The sequence below is a fragment of the Natrix helvetica genome (assembly GCF_964273705.1).
Source record: "Natrix helvetica genome assembly, chromosome: 1".
Taxonomy (NCBI): Eukaryota; Metazoa; Chordata; class Lepidosauria; order Squamata; family Natricidae; genus Natrix; species Natrix helvetica.
Window position 1 is genome coordinate 202,963,236 of NC_138548.1, and position 7,413 is coordinate 202,970,648.

Here is a 7,413-nt window from a genome sequence, read left to right on the forward strand (position 1 = left end):
CAGTGAGCTTCTGTGGCTGCAGCTAGAACTAGCAAGAGGGTTTCCCTGCTGTTAGTCTGACCACTATATTGCTAAGGCTGTGCAAAGAAAGCTAACCCTGGGATGGTTTGAGGGAAATGTAAATGTGGCCGGGAGATCTGTTAAGGTGCTTGCCTACAAAACAACAGACAGTGAGTTCTAGTCCAGCCTTAGGAATGAAAGCTGCTGGGTAACTTTGAGTCAGTCATTCCCTCACAGCCCAACCCGCCTCACAGACTTTTGGGCAAAATAGGAGGAGGAAGAAATATTAGTTATGTTCACCACCTTACTCCTAAAGTAATAAAAATAGGATTAAAAAAACCCCAAAAGAACAAACAAACAAAACATACAAACAACAAAGGTTTGCAATGCATGTACTTCCATGCATGTAGAAGCATGCATGGTGGTTTGCAATAGAAAACATGCAGGCAATTGAATTGACTGACCCACATTGCAGGTTTATTGCATGGATCATGGAGGAGTGGTTTTAGGTTACTAAAGCTGAGTTATCATATAATTGCTGTATATTATTTATTGTTGGCATATGGCTGAGGCTGTTGCTGGAAGTAAGGTCTGCCCTCTATGCCCATCAATAAACTGGTAGACTATGTTCCCATTGAGAACCACTAGAAAATCAAAAGAAATTCTTTCTGCCCTTCAGCTGAAAGTATTTGGAAGTATTTCTTCTTTGCACCACTTTACAAGTATGGGACAGCCCCATGTTCCTCCTCCTCTGACTCATTCTGTTTCATTCAGTTCACTTTGCTGTGTTTCAATTCATTCATTTCCTCTGGGGAGAAAAAAATAGCAAATGAACAATACAGTATTGTTAATATGCTAATATATTAATCCCTTTAGATTTTTAGGTTTGCAGGACAAATTTGCATGGGAATTAGTGAAGGAGGTGCTTAGATTCTGTATGTATGGAAAAAAAGATTAGATGATGCTAACTTGAAATCTATTTTATGTGAAGGAGTGGTTTTGGTAAATTCTGACATTTACTACTACTGAGATGATATAATTTTGGTTTTTTGTAAACTATGAGTGCGAACAGGCTTATGGACTATTCCAACAAAGAAGGAAATATCTACTCAAAGTTGTTACTTTTTGAAATAGCCACAGATACAATTTGAGTACTTCTAATTCTATCATTGGATAGTTTACTGTGTCTGGCCTTATAGCAAAAATCAACAATTTGATTCAATTAGTTTGAGTACTTTTCACTATATTTTTGTTAATTGCACTCCCTCTGAATCTTGACTTGGGCATTTTGGACACAATCCAATCCTCAAATAAGCATTCTAGGCTGCAACCTTGAAGCTCAGAAAAAAGCCCCACTGAATTTGATGGGATTTATTTTTGCATAGATGTGGATAAGATACCACCCATCAATCTCTTTTGGTTCTTATTCCTGGTTTCTCTTGATTTTTTTCCCCTTTGTGTTTGCATTTGGACATCATAACTAACATAATCTCTTTTTATATATAAAAAATAAAGGTGACATACCCCTTCCCATTAAACCAGTAGCAATCTCGTAAGAGAGTTTTTGTTTGTTACATTTTGATGAGTCTGAAGATGGGATGAGTCTTTACAAGCTGAAACTTTGGGAAAGGAGCAAAATTCAGCTTCACAATTTTGATGGTGGAAGATGACTTGGAGGGATGGATGAAGAAGATGAAAGCCGGGGAGGCCAGGCTTACTCTACCTTAGTGTAGATTCCTGCATATCAATAGTTTTTGGGAAGAGTCTCAGGAGGAGGGAAGAGGCAGGAAATCTGTGTCCCATGGGGAGTGGGTTGGGGGGGGGAATCTCTGCATTTGAATGGGAATTGAATAGACAGAAGGGCTTTGTGATGAAAAGATTAAGTGCCCTGTCACCAACTATCTCAACAACCTCCCACAAAACCTCCTTCTCTGCCTTCCCATCATAAATGTTTTCCTGGTCTTGTTTCAGAAGCCCTGGAGCCAAGGTTGACTTGCAAAGACATTTTATAAACAACCTTCCATTAAAAGTGGAATGAACCTTAGGCAAAGGGAGGAATAGAAAATCCTTCTTGGGACATATTTTGTTTGGGGGGTGGGGGTGGGATAATCCTACACAAACTCCCATAAACTACATGCCCACCTGTCTTCCCATGCTTCTATAATCTGTAACCCATCTTTTCTGAACCTGGTGCCTTCCGGATGCATCATGACTATAAGCCTAAGAATTCTCAGCTAAGTTGACCACAAGTGATCACAATTGTTAAAGCCCCTCCACCCCCAATTATGGAATGGTGGACTAATTAAAGAATGGCACATCTATGTATTCTTTACTCAGCACTGTGAATCTTTTGATGACCTTGAGCATATATTTCACTCTGACACTCTGATGCGTGAAATGTAGGGCACAAGAAGGAGAATGCGAGATGGGGAGAATTTGGCCTGTAGTTTGAGAACTTTGGAAGAGAGCTGGGGAATAACTGTTATAGAATAAATCTGTAAAATAATTCTGTTTCTGGCCTTGAAGTCCCATGATTCCTGAGAGCTGAATCTGGTTCCCTGATGAATGTTGAGTGGCCCCTCAGTTGTCAATCTCAATTGAGATGTAAGGAAGAAGCGAGGAGTAGATCAACAGAACTTGCTCTTGGACGAATCCGTGGGCAGTCCTGCCTGTCCCCAATCTCCTTCGTCCTTAAGCTTCCTTCCTTCCATCACTTGCTGAACTCTCAAGCTGAAGGACAGTATGGGGTCTGTATGGAAATGGTCTTTCTTCCTCCCTCTTTTTATAAATGCCCTGCTTGTGAAAGCAGCCCATTGCTGCTGAAGGCATTGCAAGGAACTTTCAGGTGCAATGTTTACTTATCTCAGATCACCACCTCACCTTTTGCTTTTAATATTTCCCTCCTGCAGAAGTGGAATAATTATTATTATTATTATTATTATTATTATTATTATTATTATTATTATTATTATTATTATTATTATTATTATTATTATTATTTACTTTATTCATTAAACATGAAACTCAGCCAACTGAACATTCAAAAATGCATTACAAATATCAGTGACTGGTGCTAATGGTTGATACGGTTTGCTGCCAGCGTCCTAGATATCAACCAAGTACCTTCTTAAAATATAAGATGTTCAGAGTAACACAGTTTTTTGCAGTTCCGCTGGTGTTATTTCAGGAAGCTGCAATTTGTTGATGTATCTTGTAAAATTCTTGGACATGGTGCCAAGTGCCCCGATGACAATGGGTATCACTGTTACATGCTTCACCCATAGCCGTGTAGTTTCGATGGCCAGGTCACAATATTCTATTATTTCTTTTAGTTCTTTTTTTCCGACTCTGGCATCTCCAGGAACAGCGATATCAATAAACTGTATGTTTCGGCACTCTACATCCTGGTTCTTGTGCCTATGGGGAGGTGAAGGGCAGAACAGTGTGCTATTATGCATTGTTATCCATAAAACTGGCATTTTTCACCCCATCTTAGGGGTAAAAATGCATTCTTGGAGCTTTAATTCTTAGCTTTCTCCTCATCCCACCCATTAACATTCAAGGGCCATTGCAAAAAGTAACTGTTCAGAAGAAGCCAACAATATCCTGACATTCTGAACTAATGAAGGTCAGTTCATGGACAGCATCCTGCTAAATCACCTTTGGGAGCACCTAGTGCAACAAATCCCAGATGAGATGTAAGATACAAATGAATCTTAATAACAAGTTGGGCTGAAACCTGCTGAGTTCCTAATCCCAGTGATCTATAAGAGCCAGTTTGGTGCAGTGGTTAAAGTACTGGCCTAGAAAGCAGGAAACTATAAGTTCTAGTCCTGCCATAGACACAACAGCTGGCTGGGTGGCTTTGGGCCAGTCACTCTTTCTCAGTCCAACTCACCTCACCGAGGAGTATTAGGTATGTTCACTGGTTTGAATTACTGATAAAATATTAAAGGCAAGAGATAAATCTAATAAGTAAATAACATGGTTCATTTAATTGTGGCTTAATATTATGTGTGAACTCAATCACTATAGTTTATTCACATGCTTCGTGGTTTACCATCAGACTACCACTGAAAGCTGCTTTAACCTAGTGCATGAAACTAATCTTGCAAAACTCAAGGGTTTCTTATAAGAGAGAGAGTTGGAAGCAGGAGGTTTCTTCCAGATAGGCAGGAGTACAATCTCCATTAGTTCTCTGATGAGGATGATAGAAATTGTAATCCAATGTATCTGGAGTGTATTAGATATAAAGTTATCAAAGTCTAAAGAGTCTAAATTTGACTCCACAAAAACGCAGGTCTCAGGTTCTGTAGCTTTTAACGGTATAACAGAGTTTGAAGGGACTTTGGAGGTCTTCTAGTCCAACCCGCTGCTGAAGCAGGAGACCCTATATCATTTCAGACAAATGGTTGTCCAATCTCTTTTAAAAACCTCCAGTGATGGAGCACTCACAACCTCTGGAGGCAAGTCATTCCACAGGTTAATCATTCTCACTGTCAGGGAATTTCTTCTTAATTTTAAGTTGCTTCTCTCCTTGTTTAGTTTCAGTTCATTGCTTCTTGTGTTGCTTTGTCTTCTGGTGCTTTGGAAAAACCCTCTCTTCTTTTTTCTCAAGAGCTTTGTACTAAAAAGGGAAACATACATTATTAAGTAATCTGCCATTTATTTCCACAATGCTAAGATAAATATAACTTTCAAGCCCCTTCCTCTCAGCCTTTGGGAAAATTCTTTACTCTGAAAAGCTAGAGGGTTTGTTGAAATTCCCTAAGGATTTCCTGAGCTTTTTGATGAGGCAACATTACTTTAAGCTATTGGCCAAGGATGGTACCTAAGGTGCTCTAGGGAGTGACTCATTCTTTTATCACCCACCCTTTGTGTAAATGCTATCACAATTTAGGCAAAGGTGACTCACAAGCAACCCAAATCCAATCATCTTCTGGGAGGAGAGGGGGTTGTTTTCTTCCCTAGCATGATAGCTAGGTTTAACCAAAACCAAGATAGCCAAATGACCCCAGATTCAGCCCTATTCTCAGCCTGCCTTCATAGTTCTTCTAACTGGAAATTCTTGCATTTGAGTCTGTCAGCCATTCATACTATATCCCCCAATCTGGATCTATACTGTGCATTGGATAGTAGGTCTACTAATTCCCCTAGCTGCTTTGTGAATAGAATTTGGGGAAGTGAAATGTAGCAGATTATCACACATTTAGCTATGCTTCCTCCAAGATGAGGCAGCATGTTGGATTCTGCCCTCTCTCATCCTCACAATAGTCATGATGTTGATGGATATTGAATGATTGGCAGGCCCAAAGTCACAAAGTGACTTTTCATTAGGGGTGAAGTGGAATCTGTTTTTTTGATGAATTATTAGTTCACAAGAAAGGATCACAACAAGTTCAGTTTATGATTGGGTTTACACAGTGTGCTTATATAGCCATGGCTTGTTTGGTCATGATTTACTGAACAAAGGGCAATTGACTGATGTTGCACAATGCAGTATAGGCCACCATGGTTAAGTTCACACAACTCATTAAGCCAAAACCAAACACTCACCCACTCTTTTTTTTTTTGCTTTATGTTATCCAGGAGTGTGGGATAGAATTGTGAGTAAGGTTGTAAGAGATCTAAAATCCAAGCCTTGTTCCTTCTTGTAATCATTGTTTGGCTTTGTACTATACACTCTTTCTCAACTTCAAGGTCTTCCTTTGAACTACATCTTCCAGTTTGGGGTGATCTTTCTACGTTTTATATATTTTATATAATATTACGTATGCAGTATAATTGCATGCACACAGCATTAGTTCATCTTGCTTCAGGAGTGATTTCAGGGAACCGTGAAGCCTCCTACTCTTGTATCGAGGCAGTAGGAAATCATTGTGACTTCTTGGTTCTGCTTCTGAATCTGGATAGTGGAACAGTTGAATTTTACTTTCCAGAACCAATATAGAGGAACTGTTAGGGTAGGAAATTAGCAATCCATGAATGCTCAAAGAAACTACAAAATAAATTACAGTTCTATCCTATTCCATTCAGTCACTGTTACAACATATGCTTACCTGAGAGTAAACTCCTCTACATTATATTATGTTGATTATTTTGTGTATGTAGCATTCCTCAATAATTTATTGAATTCATCAGAAAATGAATTTCTGAAAAAAAAGAATGGAAGGTTTCATCTAAGCAACTTCTCTGATGTCTGACAATTTTTTCCCTCAGAAGTGAAGGCTACTGCCTGGATAAAAGTTTTACATCCCTTGTTGTTAGTTGCGAAGTCGTGTCTGACCCATGGATAGCGTTCCTCCAGGCCTTCCTGTCCTCTACCATCCTCTGGAGTCCATTTAAGCTCATGCCTACTGCTTCAGTGACTCCATCCAGCCACCTCATTCTCTGTCATCCACTTCTTCTTTTGCCTTCAATCTTTCCCAGCATTAGGCTCTTCTCCAGTGACTCCTTCCTTCTCATTAGATGGCCAAAGTATTTGAATTTCATCTTCAGGATCTGTCCTTCTAAAGAGCAGTCAGGGTTGATCTCCTCTAGGACTGACCAGTTTGATCGCCTTGCAGTCCAAGGGACTCGCAGGAGTCTTCTCCAGCACCATAGTTCAAAGGCCTCAATTCTTTGGTGCTCAGCCTTTCTTATGGCCCAACCTTCACAGCCATACATTTTAACTGTGAAAACCATAACCTTGACTATATGCACTTTTGTTGGTAGGGTGATGTCTCTGCTTTTTAGTATGCTGTCTAGATTTGCCATAGGTTTCCTCCCCACGAGCAAGCGTTTTTTAATTTCTTGGCTGCAGTCTGTCTCCATCTGCAGTGATCTTGGAGCCCAGGAAAATAAAATCTGTCACTACCTCCATTTCTTCCCCATCTATTTGCCAGGAATTGAGAGGGCTGGATGCCATGATCTTAATTTCCTTAGTGTTGAGTTTCAAGCCAACTTTTGCACTCTCCTTCTTCACCAGCATCAAGAGGCTTGATTTACATCTCTATAGCTGCCATTGTTCTGAATGGCTCCTGTCTTGTGGGGCAACAATTGTGCTGCCTTGGTTTCTCACAAGGCTACATTGGAAGCCTTGTGGGCAGCTCAAAGTATAGCATTGATGCTGCTTTGCTTTCCAATCAAGCCCATCAATGGAGGAAGACTATAGCCAGCCCTCTGCCTTCTGCTTTTGTAAATACTCATGGTATCTTACATTAATTCATTAATTACTGGCCTTCCTACATTGCTGTAAACTGACTGAGCTTAACCTTAAAATTGATACTATTAACATTGAAATCCATGATTAAAATTAACAACAAAAAGTTTGGCAAGAGAAAAGCCTGTTTGCTATTTTTGTGAAAGCTTTAAATTATTAAATACTTCTGCTTTACTTGCTTGACGCTATCTAAGGATGCCACATTAAAAAAT